Raw genomic sequence first — 18,937 nt, 5'->3', positions numbered from 1 at the left:
CTCCCCGTGCCTGCGTGGGTTTCCTCCGGGCACTCAGGTTTCCTCCCACATCCCAAAAACATACAGATAAGTAAATTGGCTTCCCCTTAAATTGGCCCTAGACTATGATACATGCACTACACAATACATGGTAGAGACTAGATTGTGAGCCCCTCTGAGGGGCAGTTACTGAGAAGACAATATACTCTGTACAGCGCTGCATAATATGTCAGCGCTATATAAATAAATTTAATTACGGTAGTGGTTTGCAAGTGCTGCCGGCCGACTTATGCTTCATACACACTTGAGATAAAAGTCTTTGGAAAAGGCAAGATCACAGACCAATTTTACCCCATTCCATGTAGTAAGAGAGCCATACTCTACACAGTCTATTCTATGGAGCTGCACTAAATAACATTAAATAAAATCTTTGCAGGATGCTGGACACAAAGATGCCCGTACACACTCAAAAGATCATTATCTGCAAAAGATCTGTTCCTGCAAAATATCCATTCCTGCAAATGCATTCATAGTCTATGATATCTGCAGATCCTCATACACACTTGGTTTAACAGACAATCATCTGCAGATCAGATCCACCAGGGTGGATTTTCAGATCTGCAGAGGATTGCCAGATATGCAGATGAAGTCTGTTAAACAAGGTGTGTATGATGATTTGCAGATCTCATAGACTATGAATGCATTTTGCAGGAATGGATATTTTGCAGGAACAGATCTTTTGCAGATAATGATCTTTTGAGTGTGTACAGTCATCTTTGTGTGCAGCATCTTGCAAAGATTTTATCTGATGGGGAGTGCAGCTCCATAGAATAGACTGTGTAGAGTATAGGTCCGTACACACGCCGGCGGACTAATACGCCGGGCGGATCGCTCAGAAACAGCCGTATCAGTCCGCCGACAGTGCGTACACATGCCGGACTGTCGTTGGAATGCCCACCCAGCGGGAGGCAACGACGGACCCGTCGTTGCCTCCAGTCCAGCGTGTGTACGGACCTTATGGCTCTCATACTACATGGAATGGGGTAAAATTGGTCTGTGATCTTGCCTTTTCCAAAGACTTTTATCTCAAGTGTGTATGAAGCATAACTCTAGAAAATGTCTTATTTCTTATTTATGATATTTCCTTATTACTTAAAATTTCATAGCCATACTTGGGGGGGGGGGGGGGGGGGGAACAAAATACATGCGTATTTTTACATAACTGTTAAAGTCAATGGGCTGCTTGCGATTCAGAATTTTTGTTCCGTTTATTCGCTTTCCGTTTTTTGTGTTTTCTCGGTTTATTAACAGTTGATCAAACTTCTGATTTTTTTCCTCATTCTACATCTTTTGCTTCAATTACTCAAAATTGCATGCAGAAAACACCAATGAAACACCATCACATTGCGAGGCAAAAACGAAAACGGGACACAATATTGCACAGTAAAGCGCGTGCCCTGCCTTAGTGATATTCTAACAATAATTAAGCTCAATCCACAGTACAAGGACTGCAACAATAAAACAGACGTAAGCAGGATACTTCTGTTTTATTGCTGCAGCCCCCCCACTATTGGGCAGCATTGAGAGGTAGCGGAGGACTTCTGCTACCAATTGCTGTATTGCCCACAGTCATATGGTTGTGGGGTCACATGACCGCACGGCATTAGGAGTATACTTGTAATACTCCTAGGGGATAACTCGTGCGCTGAACCTAAAAAGCAGGGCTGAGGAGTCGGAGCAATATTTCAGTACCCGGAGTCAGTCTGAGTTGGATGATTTTTGTACTGACTCCACAGCCCTGCTAAAAAGTTTAGGCAACTTTCACACTAAATCTGTTGTATTGTGAATCCAGAAAAATAGCAATGCAACAATGCACCACACCCAGAACCGCACAGGTCGCTCTATAACTCATTGTATGCAATTCTCCCGACTAGATGCAAAGCACCACAAAAATGCCAGTGTGAAAATGCCTAAATGTTTTACAATGCTAAACTCTGGGCTTTCCCTAAAAAGCCTGTGTGAGGGAATAGGGTACTTATAGCTCCTTTGGCAATGTGGCTGCTCATAAATCCCTAGAAAAGCTTGTAGCAGCTGCCTCCTACTTCAGTGTATTGTTTCATTGAAGATTTCTATTGGATTGCAGTGCACTTGGCATACAACGAGCTACATTATAGGCCAATGAATACCAGAACTGTAGAGGACGGACATTGATTTGCGATGTCCATACACGCTGCGGATCCACCATAGTGTAGACATAGCTGTAAGCCTTGCACTCATGCTAGTTGGTTCTCGGTGATCTGAAACATCTCGTCTGAGCATCTGCCATCTCTATTGCTCTTCCTTCTTACTCATTTCTCTCCGTACCACTCCATCGTGTACCATGCCATCCCTTTATGGCAACAGAACGTCTGTACAGAACTCTGCGCTGAACTGTCACCCAAGGGATCTAGTCCTTTACGGTCTAGAGATGCTTCCGTTTTTATTACAAAATACAGTTGTCTGAAAAAGTATTTGTTTGTTATCCGTACCTCTAATATCTGATGACCGAGTGAAACAATTTAGTTTTCTCATTTTACAAAAAAAAAGTAGTTTAAAAACCGAGGTAGCCATTTTGTCGGTGTTTTTTGCAGTGAGAATGGAGTCAAATCCTAGTGAAATATCCTAGCAACATACCTGTACCACCATCTTCCTCTCTGCTGAGGGGTCTCCTCCCCTTGCTACGGGCCCTGGAGTTAGTGTGAATACCGCGCCAAGACTATGAAGGGCAGGCAGTTTGATGCTGTTCGATTTTGGAATTCCCTTTTTGTCCCATGCATGCAGTGACTGGAAATGGGGATACGATATCTCTCTGTGACTAATATGTTACTCAAAGATTACGTCCACGGCTCCACCCTCTTATTCAGTGGAACGCCTGATTGTGTCATAAGTTATGAAATCTGTGAGGTAAAGGAATGATCTAGCAGTTAGTGCAATGTATGCTATTAAAACAGAGTGCTGGAAACCTAGACCATTAAAGTACTTTACTTTGTTTATAGTATGACCTAACTTCACATTCAAAACAGGGTAGAAACCTACAGTGTCTCAATTAAGCTGAGACACCTATTCAAGAATGTATTTAGTAGCAGGCAAACACTAGAGTGATTGAGACATAGATATATGTACTGTATATACAGTAGTTTGAGTGTATATATATATATATATATGTATGTGTTTGTAACTATGTCAAGGCTTCTCAATTTTTTGGGGTGGACAATAATATGGACTTTCACAGGAATTGAGCTATGTAGGATGGGTAAAAGATCCTTTGGGTGACAATTTGGGTCCGTTGTACAGACCCATCCCTAGCCTTGAGGCTAGCAATGTGTTCTGCTGCTATGGAGGGGATGAAGGGATGACGATCGGTGAATGACGGAATGGCTTTGATTGGGGGGGGGTTGCTTTTTATTAAAAATAGTACTGCTTGGGGGTCGTTGAGGATGCAACATGCCAAATCCTTACGCATTATACGTCCACAAACTTGTTTATATGTACAGCAAGAGATCATAGTAAACTCAGTTAAATCTTTTTCATTTTTCATATTGAAGTCTTGTCCTTTATAGAAGTGATTAATAAGTGATAATGGTTATGAAGTTTTTCCTATTCAAATTGTAGGGAACAAATAAAATCTGTGTCCTGTCAGAGACTGATTGCCACAAACAGGACATAGATTTCACCTACATTAGTCTTGAATGGGTTAAAGGACCACGCAAGTGAAAAATTGTAACATTTAAAATAAATATGAACACAAACTATTGTTTCTATTTATAAGACGTACATTTTCTCCTTGAGTAAAATGTACTATAAATTACGTTTTCTACTGTTTGGCGTTCCCGCTTACAATAGGGAGTAGAAATCCGACAGACTTGGGACTAGTTCATATCCTAACAGGGATTCTCATAATTTTGTTTCTTCTTTACAAAAGCACTCTTTGGAAATGAGCTAAACAAAGATGCTGGCTGCCCCCCCTCGCTTGCACATTATTTCAGCAGTTGGACTGAGTAACTGCTATTCAGTAAAGGCATGTACACACGCCAGATCAAACTTGGTCAATGCAGCTAACGACCACCTCTGCTGAAAATCCAGCGTGTGTACACCGGTCCCTCACTGCTCAGCCAGCGCTTTTTACCTGGCGGATTACTTCAGCCAAGCAGTGGCAGATAACATTGTTCTCCCCACTTATGGCACTCACCAACTGTATCCACTCCCATGCCGATATGCCACACTGCAGAGAATAGAAGAACATGTCGCTCACAATGGCCATCAGGCAACATTGACACGCATACACATGCATCTTAAAAAAAAATTCAATAGTGGTCAGAAAAATCCTGCTGACAATAATCCATACTTAAAAAGCACAGTGTGCTCTATTACTTACAACAAATGCAGTCATTCTGTACCAAGGCAGGCTGGCAGTGGGACATGAAGATACCAGAAGACAGGTCAGGAACCTTTTTGTCTGAGAGAGCAATAAATGCCACATTTTAAAATGTAATTCCATGAGAGCCATACAATATTTTTCAAACTGGGACAGTAGGGCTCATGTCCCTGTTCCCATGGTGATATGTATACAGTTGATCCGCCGGGCAGTGGAAGTGTCAGACACGTCTTCAGCGTCTCTTGGGTTTCAGCAACATCAGCAATTTCCCCATAAGCCATACAGGAGAAATACAGACTAACAGCTTGTACAATTAGCTAGCTGACTTGGGGGTTGATTCACTTTGTAGGATGAGATCCCCGCACTTTGGCCCAATACGCTGCCTGTCAAGTGACAGGCAGCCTATTGTACCAATCAAAGTGCGGGGAGCTCGTTCTACAAAGGCACTGGACCTGACAGGGCCCAGAGTGACACAATTGGAGCGGCCGTTCGTTTTGGGGTAGTGCGAGTAAGTTAATAGTGCATGTTACAGCACTAGCGTGCATTACTTTGAACATTTTACTTGCACTGCCACACTAAGCTGTGCTGCTTGAGCAGTGTAGCTTAGTGATTCAACCCCTACTGATTTGACTGTGAGCCAGATGCAGCCATCAAAGAGCCACATCTGGTTCCCAAGCCATAGGTTCCCTACCCCTGCCATAAGAGGACCAGTAATAAACGTGGTAATGAAGACCAGTGAGAGTACAGCCTTCCTTAATGAACTGTGCATTGATTTGGGGGATTAAGTAGGCCTTCTTCTGAACCAGAAGTCTAGTCACAGTTGTAAGCTCCGTCACCCCTAACTTTAGGCTCATAAGGATCTTGGGCCCTGTGCAACTGCCTAGTTTACTCGTATGGAATCTCTGGCCCAGCAGCACAGGTATCAAAATGGGTTAAACTACCTGTATTGTTAACAAAGAATGAACTTTTGGTAGAACTCAAGGATTTCTGTACAAAATGCTGTTCAACACAACTTTAGTTTCCCAAGCAGTCAGCGTGCAGATACCAAAGATTGTACACCCACTAATCACAGTGTTCTATTTTCTGTACAAAGTATGGTAATTGCACTGTAGTTAGGAATTGCAGGTTGTATACGATATACTTGTGTTTCTTAATCATGCTAACAAGACTTTCCATGCAGTGTAGAAAGTTTTACCCATCGGTTTCCAAATTGCTTCTAACCATGCAGAGAAAATTGAGCTTTTACAGTTCGAAGTATCTTTTGAACCTTTTTAATGCCTCTCTCCTTGTTCAGCAGCTGGTAAATGTTTTAGAATTCTATCCACACAGATAGGTTTTGTTCACATGCTTTAAAAGTTGCTCGGGCATCACTCAGAAATAAATAGGCTCTGAGGTACTAATAAAAATCATCTATAAATATACACAGACTAATATGTAGATGCAGACTCCGCTGACTGTGAAACAGACTGAGGCTATGAATGAAGTGCTTTTGTCAGGGTCTAAGGTGCTTCGGACTGTGTGTAGGCTAATGTAATGGCATGGACGTCTATTCCAGGTCACTCATGGGACGATTTTAGAATAATCTAATAATTCATGGACTGATTTTGCAGTTGTTGGAAAATCAATTGCCTGCAAACTAATGTGTTTTGTTGATTTTGTTACTTTCCTGTAGGAAACGATTGATTAGAATCTAGCTGGTAAAAAATGTCTAGCTTGACAGATCTTTAAAATGTAATAACTCTGTGGAAATTGTTTTCCTCCCAACTGGTAGTGGGGGAGTTAACAAAATGAAACCACAAAACAGTGGGACGTTGCGTTTGATGCGACGTTAAAGTCGCACAACGTGCCCCTAATGCAGCGCATATAGGTTATGAAATTGGACGTTATTTTGCACTGCGTTTTCTTTTGGTGCGGCATTTTCGTTGCATACTGATGGAACGAAAACGGCGCATGCGTTACATTAAAAAAAATTTACTGGGCATGTGCAACACAACGCAGCAAATTTATTGCTAAACACACAGCATGCAGCACTTTCTAAATATTGCTACACGTTACACACAACGCAATGTGTGCACTGTGAATGTCGCACAGACTTTGTATTGCTGTGCGTTACTCTGCGTTATAAAATTTTATAATGTGTGACTTCAACGTCGCACTGTTAGAGGCCAAAAAGCTTGGTTTAAATAAGGTGTGCGTGTGTTTTACAATCAACCAATATCTTTCCATCCTGTCTGATCGAATAGATTGATCAATTGTACTAGATATTGGCCAATCTCCATCAATTGGATGGAAATAATACATAATAGAGCCTCCCAGATCCAATAAAATAATCTAATGTTCAATCACATAGGAAAATAAATATTGTCACCTTAGATTTTTTTTTTTCCTAGTTGGTGCTACAGTGGTAATATCTAATGAACATATGGTTTCCCTTCCTCTGCTTACACTTTTACTTTCTCACGGTTATTGTCTTTTAGAGAAGTTAGAGCTCTATATCATGCCGTTTTTTAAAAAATATTGTTACAGCAAAATGTGCATTGGATTCCATGGCTCGGTAGCCCTGCTACTGAATAAAACATTTTCTTTGCTCCCTACCATATTGCATGTTCATTGCTATGGAGTTTGTGAAAGGATGAGCAGTGGGGTCTCCACAGGCCTGTTCCACTGCTGGAAAAAGAGCTTGTCGACAGCTCGTGTAGACGCGTTAGCACCTTCCCGCTCAGTTTTCTTTAGAAAAAGCCGAGCTGGATCAGGTCTTTGCTATTTTGCAGACCGCCTGCATAGTAGCATGGACCCAATCGGGTTTGGCCATTTCCACTGAACTCAGAGCAGGATGGTGCTAGTGCGCATGCACAGGGAGGCCACTCTTCAGGTGCCCCAGTGTTGGAACAGGCTGGTGGACAAGGAAGCCTCTTTAGCATCCAGAGGCTTCCCTCTCCTGAGGTAAGTATCATATTTTTTTTTTTCCTTTTAGAAAAGTCACAGGTTTCCTTTACATCCAGTTAGCTTGGTTAAAACTTCTTCTCATGGGCTTGACAGCCATCTATGTCCCTGTTAGAGGAAAAACATGAGGGCTAGTTCACAGTGCTCAGGTGCATTGCAGAATAATTCTGTCACTTCACTGCCCATACAATTCTATGGGCTGTTCATAATACTGTGTTGTAATAGAGCACATTATTGTAACTCTCGGTTTGCGGGCTTTGTAGTCTGTCCAGTCTCCATTGCAGTTCACACTCATTATAACGTACATTATGCAACTGACTACTATGAACCTAGCCTTATGTTCCTGAAGGCTCTGGTGTTTCCAAGAAAAGGAAATGTGGGACATTGATATAAACTTAACTGGGTTGAGGAGTTTGGGGGTCATTTACCTGGCTGTCATGCTATTCCTCTAACATTTGCCTCCCTGGTGGTAACCCCAAGTCAGGCTTATAGTGGAAAAAATAAGTCTGGAGCGGTAATCCTCAGCCTCAGACTCTGGGTCCTCTGAGGCGCTGGATCCCTCGAGTGATATCGCTGTTTGTCGTCATGACGACAGGCAGAGATCTCCCTATAGAGGTACAGCGCCACCCGGAGGACGGAGGGAGAATTGCAGTGCTGGATCCCAAGAGGTGAGTAGCTGCAGGGTCTGCTGAAGATGTCTCTGCAGTGTGATATATATATATATTCCCCCCCTGGTTTGAGGATTCTAAAAGGTATTAAACAAAAATAGCAAAGCTTTTAGACCCTAAAATATGGAAATGATCAGAACGCCAGTGAGGCATAAGTGCAGCATAAAAAAATAACTCACTTGGGAAAGGGATATGGAGGCTGACCCATTTATTTCAGATGCAAAGCAGATTGCCTGGCTGTCCTGTTGATCCTCTGCCTGTAATACTTTTAGCCATAGACTGGGAACAAGCATGCACATCAGGTGTTTTATGCTTGTTTCAGGTGTGTGATGCAGACACTATTGTAGCCAGAGAGATCAGCAGGATAGCCAGGCAACTGGTATTGTTTAAAAGCAAATAAATATGGCAGCCTCCGTATCCTTCTCACTTGGCTTTAACTCTGAAATTCTTCCTCTGCATTCGGATAAGCCCTGACTCTACTGCCCTGTGGATGGGGGACCGGGGGGGGGGGGGGGGGTTGGGGTGGAGCAAGAGGCATCCCGCTGCATGCAACACCATCATGAATGAGTGTGTGTGTGTACAGAACATAGGATGGCAGCCTCTGTATCTCTCTCAGTTCAGGCTTCTTTTTTTCATTTCAACATGCATTAAAATGTAATGTAAAATTATTCCCACCTCGCTCTCTTTTCTCTTTATGTTCCTAGAACAGGATGCGGGGGTATATCTTCCCAATATCAACATAGCAGTGGCAGCCCTTTACACTTCATTCAAAACACTGAAAACTTTTGGCTGGAGTTATGCTTGCTACACACCATGCAATTTCTCGTCGGACGGGTTAGATAGATTATTTCTAACAGGTCTGATTTCTTTTTCGGAACAGTTTTTTGTATAGAAGTGATTGGAAAATTGATCCGAAAAATGGAAATCAGTACCGACCTGACAGAAAAAAAAAATCAGTTTGACCCATCTATCTGACGGGAAATTGCATGGTGTGTACTAGGCATTCATTTCATAAGTACAATTAGCAACCTGCTGTAAAATTTGGGTCTGTCCCAGGGAGAAGTACGCATCATTTTTCTCATTTTGATTTTGTTTTCGACAACGATTTGCCAGCATGGCAATCCATCTGCAATATAAAGAATGCTGGATACTAAAATGCATAAAGCAGAATTGTAATCCAAACGTCATTTAGTTGCAGTCCTTGCTGCCTGTCCTTATGTGCTTCCAAATCCTGAGAGATGAAAGGGTGAAGCACCTCTCACTTGTGAAGAGCTGTGCAGAAAATGAGTATGCATGCAATTCTATTGATGTCAGCAATTAGTGCAGAAGAGAAGCTCAATCCACTATTCAGGGACTCTCTGGGTCACTTTTGCTGCCTCATTTGTCTCCAGTTTTTTCATTTTTTTTCTAATAGCGATTTCATTGTACAATCCTCTAACGTATATTTAGGTTTAAAAATGTTTTATTTGACAAAAACTCGTTTACATAATAAACAACAAAACAACAATTTTTCGCCCTGGTGGAGCAAGCTTACAAATAGAAAAATAAGAACATACAGTTTTCATCACTAAAAAAAAATAAAAATCTATAAACAAGAAATACTTGATGGAGTTTGTAACAGCAGGGTGCCTTTCAAAGGGACACTTAAAGCGGTATAAAATCCTGACATAATATTCAATAAAAATAGGTTTTCCTACTTTTTATATGCCATACGGTTATTATATTTGCTTTTGTGCATAAGTATTATTATTCATTTAGAAATTACAAGTTTCCAAAGTACACTTTTTTCTCTAAGGCTGGTTTCACACCAGGACGTTGCGTTTTAGGGGACGTTATGGTCGCATAACGTGCCCCTAACGCAACGCCTGGTGCTCCCTGCTTTAGATGTCAGAGTGAGCCGCGTTGTGCAGCTCACTCTGGCGTCCGTGATGCGTAATCTTGTGCGCATGCGGCATCACGTGGTCCCGCCAGCCAATCGCCGCACAGAGCGGCTGCTCCAGGAAGTAAACACTGCACGTCACTGAGTGCAGTGAATATTTAATTAGCCATGTGCCTGGCCGCTCTCTGCTCCTCCTCAACGTTACTGAGCATGTGCAAACAGTCTAACACGGCTCTGCTGCTTACAAAGTACTGCATGCAGTACCTTATATTATGGCGCAGCGTTACACTGTAACGCAACGTGGCCACTGTGAACAGCCCATTGATTTTTCACTGCTGTGCGGTGGGGTGCGTTACAGGCTGCTCTAACGTGCGCCTGTAACGGCCCACTGTGAAACCAGCCTAAGAGCTGACTTTGCATTTTATTTATAACTGTTTTTTTTTTTTTCATCTTTAAATATAAGCAGAAATGCTTTCTGACTGTCTGTCTGTGTTCAGGAGAGTCTGCAGTGTCAGAGAAGTGTTTGTTTACATTCCCGACATTGTGCTTTTCTGTCCTGTTTAACCCTTTGAATGCTGTTCTAGTAAATAAAAAAAATAGAAAAAAAAGGCTGATAGTATATAATATGCTGTAAATGTTTTAGAGCAAAGAAGAATTGTTTCATTCCGCTTTAAGCCAGGAATAAAAAAAAAAATTCAGATTTACTTTCCTGGGGTTTCTACCAGCCCTCTCCAGCTGTCCCGTGCCCTCGCAGGCATTCACGGCTCCTCCTGTCCCCGCCACTAGCTAGTTTCGTTTTTGCTGACAGGCCTGGCCACGTGAATTTTTCTTCGCGTTCCCGTCCGCAATAGTGTCCTGCACCTGTGCAGGATGCTATTGAGGAAAGGAACATGAAGGATACGCGTGGCCAGGCCTGCACAGGTGCAGAAAGCCTGCCGACTCCCTGTCGGGGCCTGTCAGCAAAACTGAAACTAGCTGGTGGCAGGGAACCGGAGGCTCCATGAGTGACTGAGGGCATGGGATAGCTTCAGGGGGCTGGTAGAAGCCCCAGGCAAGCAAAACCTAAGCAAGGCCTGGTGCTCTTCTATGTGGACGTCAGAGTGAACCGCGTTGTGCAGCTCACTCTGGCGTCAGTGATGCGTACTCTTGGACGCATGCGGCATCACGTGGTCCCGCCGGCCAATCGCCGCACAGAGCGGCCGCACCAGGAAGTAAACACTGCACGTCACAACGTGCAGTGAATATTAATTAGCCATGTGCCTGGCCGCTCTCCGCTCCTCCCCAACATGACTGCGCATGTGCAAACAGTCTAACGCGGCTTAAGCCGCTGTAACGCCGTAGCATGCTGCACTTTCAGCAGAACGTGCAGCGTTACATGTAACGCAAGGTGGGCTGTGTGATCTGCAGATCAAGCAATCCTCTGCAGATCTGAAAATCCATCCTGGTGGATCTGATCTGCAGATGAATGTCAGTTAAATCATGTGTGTATGATGATCTGCAGATCTCATAGACTATCATTGCAATTTGCAGGAACGGATCTTTGGCAGGAACAGATCTTTTGCAGGTACTGATCTTTTGTGTCTGTACAGCATCTGTGTGTGCAGCATCTTGCAAAGATTTTTTTCTGATGTGGAGTTCAGCTCCATAGAATAGACTGTGTAGAGTATGGCTCTCATACTACATGAAGGGTGGTAAGATTGGTCTGTGATCTTTCAGTTTCCAAAGACTATGGTCTGATGTGTGTATGTGGCCTTACTCTCTCTCCCATTCTTACATGGAACGTAACACAATAACATGGTATATCTTATTTTAAAGGACACATAATGTTTAATTTCATACCTTATTTGGACAGTTTGGTGTCTTCTATTGGCTGGTAGCAGAGAAGTTGGCCAAAGTATGGTACACTTAAAAGCAATTTCCTGCGTGTAATCCTGGCCTGCGTGAACAAGTTTCGCAATAATAGGTGGTTTTTCACCTGCCACCTGGTGTTTTCCTGTCACTGCGCACTGTGCAATCTTTGGCGTTTCAATTGAGCATATTGGCAATAAAATGCTGGATACCATTTAGATGCTCCTCCACGTCCAATGAAGAAGGGCGGCCATATCTCCGCTGAGGTCTAGAGGCTCGTTGTTCGCGAATCAACTCAAGAATTAGGTTCTTGCGGTAAATGATATGATCCTTTGGTTAATGTGGATGCAACTGGTTGTAAATTATGAAGCTATTCACTACTGCCAGCTCCAACAACCAAAAAAAGGTCTTCCTCCACCACTTCAGTGACTTCCTGTTGAAAGAGTAACTACTAGTATAATGATCAAATCGGTCAACCACTCCCATGTGTTTAGTATATTATACGACTGCTGTGGGCTTCTCAACATTTTCAGTCACTCTACCTTTCATTCTTCTCTGCTGTGTCATTGTAGTAGCAGGGTAGAAAGTGCTAAGCATGTGTATAATACGCTTATCCTTTCATGCCAATACCATCTCTTCACTGTAAGTTTCCAAGCACAACTCTTCAGTTTCATTTTTTTTTTTATTTCACTTGGTAGATCTTTACGATTGGGCATGACCGTTCCTGTTAGGCCCCGTTCACATGCGTTTTGGCAAATAAACGGACCGGATCCTGATCGGATCCTGACCTGATCCTGATCAGAACCCTACGGTTCCGATCCGGATCCGGTCCGTTTGCATCAGGCATGCATCAGGCTGCCATCCGGATCCGTGGGCAAAAAATAGCGAAATTTGAAAAAAAAAATGTTGGGGCCAGCAGAAGGTGCACCTGGTGCACGTGTAGAATCGGGTTCCTCCGCTGTAGGCCTCACATCCACCTCCGACATTCTGCCAAACAGCTCCAGCACGTCTGTCACTGCTGCTCCACTCCAGACATGCTTGGCCCATGTGTCCCCATCCGAAATGGCCGCTTGCATACGCATAGGAAGTGGGGTAGAACGTCAGCTTTTTGTAGGCAGTGTGTTCTGTGCCTTCCGTTCCCCATTGGTTTCTGTGTTCCTGATGGTGCTGTCAGGCTCCGGTCCGGCTCCGGTCCGGGTGCGTGGGCCAGAGATCCGGACCCAAAAAATACAGCATGTTGGAAAAGAGTCCGGATCTGGTCCGGCTCTGTACTGTACGGAACGGACGCGTGTGAACGTCCGCATAGACTTTACATTGCTATGTGGAACGTACGTTCCGTTTGTACAGTATGCGGTCCGGATCAGATCCGGAAAATCCGGATAGCGAACACTAATGTGAACCGGGCCTTATGTGATTTTTTTTTCCTTTTAGTAACTCTTGTGCCAATATGTGACTGGTATAAAATCGATCTGTAACTAAATGGTATCCATGTCCAGGAGTGGCTTGTTTCAGATTTGTACAAAGATGGACAATGCGAGCTGAAAATGGCAAGTCGGGCCTTGGCAAGCTTTCCGTAGTTGCAGATCCATAATACGGTTCAAACGCAAAGGGGTATCCAGTCTCACAATCAGCCATAGAAAACACTCATAGCCCCCACTTGCTTGGTTTCTGAGGATTGTACATCTTGTACTTTGATCTTCCTTTGAAACTAATTGTGCTTTCATCAATTACTACATTACAATGGGGTACAAACTTCTGCATCTTTTTTTCATATGTTCTGTCAAGTTCCTGACCTTCCAACCCCTAGTTTGAGGGCCTTCAGGACCACTGATGGGTGGAGAAACATGTAGCATCCAATGAATCTGACTAAATCGCTCACGAGAAAAAATATCCCCAAAAAAGGGGATGTAATTGATCCGAGTTGAGAAAAAATTATGGATAGATTCCCTTTCTTGCAGTGCCATCCTAAGAATTACTCCAAAGTATGCCTTTATTTCCTGCATAGTAACATCAGTCCACCTCCTCCAGATGCATCTGGGTGGAGGAGGTTTCTTTTCTAACTTCCTTTTTGCATAATCATTTGTTTCATTAATAAATTCTTGGAATAGGGCCGGTGTAAAAAAAAAAAAAAAATAGCTAAAAAAACTAACTGATAGTTTCTGGAACATTAGCTGCAGGCAGTCATACCCCTGCATTACACACAGTAAAGGGAAAATTATGCAGCAAGCAGTCACTGGTAGGAGAGAAGCTTGACCATTTTCTGTGATCACCATCACCCTCCCCACTTTCAGCAGCTTCCCCACCTTCATCAGCCTCATCAATAACAGTGTCATTACTGTAGCAATAATCATCATCATCCTCATCAGTGACAGTATAGCCACGGTCATCACCAGAATCCTGCACATCTGATTCTGTGCTGCTGTCCTCCATAATCCGCTGTGCCACCTAAGCCGCTGTCATTTTTCTTTTACCTGCTGCAGAGGATGCGATTGCTCCGCTCTGTAAGAAATCTGCAAGGAATCTTCAATAAATAACCTTATAAATAAAATTCTGGTCTATTAAGGTCCTTCTAGGTTACCTCCCAGGCTAAGCTGATTGGTTGCCATGTATATTGTATGCTGTATAAAGGATTGCCTTTTTATTGTAAATGTAAGACTTGAGAAAGCGGAGGATGTCCCTCCGTGAAACGCGTTGTCATTTTAATAAATATTTCTTACTTTTATAGTCCCACATTGTATTGTGCCAGATTGTTATCTGTGGCCACCCTACTCCCTGTTTCACCCCCACCCCTTGCGGAGAACTGGACGCCGCTCACCACGCTTTCTAGCGTGTGTTTGAGCAAGCGTCCTTGCTCCCATAGTAACCAGCGCAAGGAGGCCTGGAACCAGTGACGCCACTTCCGTTTTTCTTCCGCTCCACTGCTACGGAGAGCCCGGTCCCCGGCTGCCTAAGAGGGACGCATGCGAACCACGGCTGATTACGGGGTACCAGCCACACTAATAATAGGTGAGACCTTTCCTAGTGTTAATTGAATTTACATTGCCGGAAAACTCAGAGCGCTCCTCTCCTTCCTTTCAATAAATAACCTGGAACCTGCAAGGGATCTGCCAGGAATCTGCAAGCAAGAACCTGCTAGGGATCTGCAAGGATTGTGGAAGAAGTAATCTGCCAGGAATCGCCCAGGAAACTGCAAAAAACACCCTGCAGAGAAGCATCAACAATCGGCAACAAAAATGCAGAATTGATTCTGCCATTCCTGCCAGCGCTGATCGCGCACTTCCGGTTTAGGGTTTAGGGGAGGGGGGTACCACCTGTGTGTGGGCATGTAGTCTTACATGGCCACTAAACATGGGGACCGAGATCGGGCTTTGCTGGGGGCCAGATGTGCCTGCAAACCACCGCTGAAATAATGTCCCACATAGCGGGACATAAGACAGGAACAGGAAATTCGCAATGTCCTGCTATGCGGGACATACGAGTGGAAAGGGTTAGTCTTATTTGAGCTTGGTGTCCATTCATTACAACACTTAGCTGTTGGCATGTGTAGTTTTGTGTTTGTTTAGCACTGCTAACTACAGACTTTGTTTTCAGAAACTGGTAAACAGTAGCAATAGCAGCCTGAAGTAATTAAGTTACTAGGTCTTATTGTGTAGGTTTATTATACTTGATGGGTAAAATATGCTTTGGGTGTCTGGGTTTTTTCACACTCATACAGAATATTTCTCTTCTGACCTCTACTGGTGAAAGTACAGCTTGCTGTTCTGCTGCAACATCTGTGTGCTTACAAGAAAATGAGCAGATGCCCTTTTAAAACATCACTTTATTCTAGATCGGATACTGCTGAGTCTTGTCTTAAACATGTCATTAAGTGGTATAAAAGCATGTCTCAAACTGAAGGCAAGCATATTTGTAAAAATAGTAAATATGCCACTAACCCATATCACAACACTTTGGGATGGAACATTTGATTTCCCTATAAAGGACTGAAGTTTATGTGCAGTAATCTGTGGTGTTCTGTTGCTGTGGCTTTTTAATGACCGGTTAGCGTTTTAACCACTCTGTCATTAGTTGGTCTGCATCTAGTGATGTTGTATATAGAGACCATGTGATGCAAGGATGGGGAATCCCACACCCTGACACACTAAGTCAATCAACAATATGTTGCAGGTGACCTAAGGTATCTATGAGTGGAGAGTACCTCGTTTTAACTGGTGAAGTCCTCTGCAACTCTGTTCACAGTACAAGACAAATACTACTGTCCCAGGAACATACTCAGTACTCACTGGGGAATTGGCTTAGGATCCTTTGTAAAAGCAGGTTCAAAAATTAAATGTCTGTACACCATTTTAGATTCTCATTTATTAAAAACTGTGAAGTTCCACATAATGATTTTGGTCATCAGTTTGATGTCTGTACAGGCATTTTCCTTTTTAATGCACTTGACAAAATCTGGGCAACAAGTTGGTTACAGTTAAGTTTTGACCTAAAGGACGACGCTAGTTGAAATCTATGCCCTGTTTTGATGCTGTTGTGGCTGCCAGCAGCGATGGGCTTCCGAGTAGAAAGCCATTCGAATTTGAAATGAGGCTCCCATGTGAGCATGGGAGACTGGGTTAAAGAGACTCTGTAACAAATTGTTTATCTTTATTTCTTCTATGCTATAAGTTCCTATGCCTTTTCTAATGTGGTCTGGCTTACTGCAGCTTTTCCTAATTGCACAGTAGCTGTGTTATCTCTGTTATATGATCTAATCTTCTCTCTATAGTCGGCACAGTCAGGCTGAGGCAGTCAGACTGGAATGTGCAGGGCTGCTTGTGATTAGCTAGAAGCTGTACACACCCCCTGCAGGCTCTGTGTGACTAACACACTCTGCTTAGCTGAGCCTATTAGAAGCTGGTTAGTTTGTTTGTAAACACTGCCTAAAACTGGCAATTACAAGCCAGGTTTGCAGCAGAGAATGGCAGAAACAGCACAGAGGGGACCAGGAGCACATAATGAATAGAATGGTATGCTTTTTATTGTAAGAATTTCAGAGTACAGATTCTCTTTAAGTCCGTCAGCTTCTATGCGTCTCAATCCACTCGTACGCAACCCATGGGAAGCGTTCCAAGACTCACTACCACACTTCCTCCTTCAAGCCGGAAGGTGGAAGTCCTGTTGTGAGTCATGCAACGTGTCCCATAGGTCGTATGCAAGAGTATTGCAATGCATACCGTAGAAGCCGATGGACTTCTGGGTAAGTAACCCCATGTCTCCCATGCTCACACCTGCGTTAAGCCTCATTTTAATTTTGGATTCAAATGGCTTTCTACTCAGAAGCTCATCACTGGTTGTCAGGTCATAGATTTCAACTCGCCACCGCCACACACTCGTCACTCCCGCAGATCGTGTTGCTTTCTGTCTGCTGCAGCTCACTCACCCTGCCATCTCTATGACTGCAGAGCCCTGTGAGGTGGTCAGGTGACTATTTTTATTGGCTCCTGACCCTGTCCATCAATGTAACTTCTAATGGCTTACATTGATTGACAAGGTCAGGAGTCAATGAAAGCATCTCCTGACCGTCTCACAGGAACTCTGCCATCATAGAGACTGCAGAGTGGGTGGTCTGAGGTTCCCGGTGGATGGAGGTTGCGGGGATATGTGCGGCAATTTGTCAGTATTCCGTTGTTTTTGGTACCAACGGTCTCTGGTCCTTAAGGGGGCAGAATACTACTTGTTGTGTGGGTACTGCATGCTTCTATGTAGTTCTGAAAGTTTAGGAATTCCGTCCTACTCTGTAAATCTGATTAAGTAATTTGCATGCAATGCATTACTGCAAAATGCATAAATTAACAGTGACCGTGAAGCATACTTTTCATAGACTCTATGCGACTTAACATGCGGTACTACTTTCCCAATCTGTTGTGCTCCTGCTATGGTGGGGAGCACAATGGCCACTGTAATTTTGCAATACCGGCCAATAAGAGTAAGCTTCTTATTGGTACACTAGCTAAAAGGCCCTTCCACTAAAAAAAAAACAACACACAAGTACTGCGCTAGGCCTCAGACCGACCGCCTCACGCCCCCTCCACCCCCCCACCCACGCGCATACGGCTGCACTCCTGCACACATGGCCATGCATGAACGCATGCCTGCCATCCTCTGCTCTCAGAAGTCCATCTGCATGCACACCAGGCACAACGCATGGACACTGGTACACAGGAAGCAGCAACAGATTTTATTGTATAGGATAACTTTTCTGTTTCCATTACATGTAACCTAACCATCCTTATTTGTCTCTTGGTGAACAAAATAAAAATTGAAACCAATTAAACTTGTACTTGCACCAAAAATACCTGCTGGACCAGAATGGTGCTGAAGCCAGCGCCACAAATACATGCTTCAGTTAAACATGGGTATGCAGCGAATGTCTGTATCTGACCCTAGCTGCAGTGTGTAATTGCTGTTTTTGTTTCCTCATGCTCTGAAGCTCATCTGATGAGGAGCAGTGAGTGATTGACTTGATGTATCTTTATTACTGCTTATATTTTGCTTTGTGATGCTTTCCATCTCATTACATTTTGCTTCTCTGTATTGTTAAATGTAAAACATTGTATTTAGTAATCTTTTTCTTGTTCAACAGGTAGCAATGAAGACCTCCTCAAACTTGTACAAGAGAATCTTGAGGTGTTGATGTACCGTACTCGATGCTGAAATGTATACAATTTAATAGGTATGATAATGTTAGTGTGTGTGTGTGTGTGTGTGAACACAAGTTAAAGGGATACTTAAAGTGGAATTGTCACCATAAAATAAAATTTCAACAGCAACTGGTCTGAGTGTATTAAGTGATAGATGCTAATCCTGCATTCAAAACTTAACTTTTTTTCTGCTGTTACGATTTGGAGTTATCACATACTTAAAGGGAAGGGTCAGGGACTATCCGAAAAAAATAAAAATCCCCATCCACTTACCTGGGGCTTCCTCCAGCCCGTGGCAGGCAGGAGATGCCCTCGGCGCCGCACCGCAGGCTCCCGGTGGTCTCCGGTGGCGCGCCCGACCTGGCCAGGCCGGCGGCCAGGTCGGGCTTCTTCTGCGCTTCAAAATGCGCCTCACGGCGGCGCGCTGACGTCATCGGACGTCCTCCGGGCTGTACTGCGCAGGCTCAGTAGTTCTGAGTCTGCGCAGTACAGCCCGGGGAACGTCCGATGACGTCAGCGCGCCGCC

The 18,937-nt window shown here is 43.7% G+C and overlaps 1 protein-coding gene across 1 annotated transcript in view; it reads left to right on the top strand.

The window, feature by feature from the left end:
* Positions 1–18,937, top strand: part of LUZP1 (leucine zipper protein 1) — a 125,861-nt gene that overhangs the window by 74,283 nt on the left and 32,641 nt on the right. The window contains exon 2 of the mRNA XM_068268950.1: positions 18,354–18,443. The gene's annotated coding sequence lies outside the window, so the exon portion shown is untranslated. The remainder of the gene's footprint in view (positions 1–18,353; positions 18,444–18,937) is intronic.

This window comes from Hyperolius riggenbachi, chromosome 2 (assembly GCF_040937935.1).
Source record: "Hyperolius riggenbachi isolate aHypRig1 chromosome 2, aHypRig1.pri, whole genome shotgun sequence".
NCBI classification, from domain to species: Eukaryota; Metazoa; Chordata; class Amphibia; order Anura; family Hyperoliidae; genus Hyperolius; species Hyperolius riggenbachi.
Note: the sequence above shows the minus strand (reverse complement) of the source record. Positions and strands in the feature narration are given on the sequence as shown.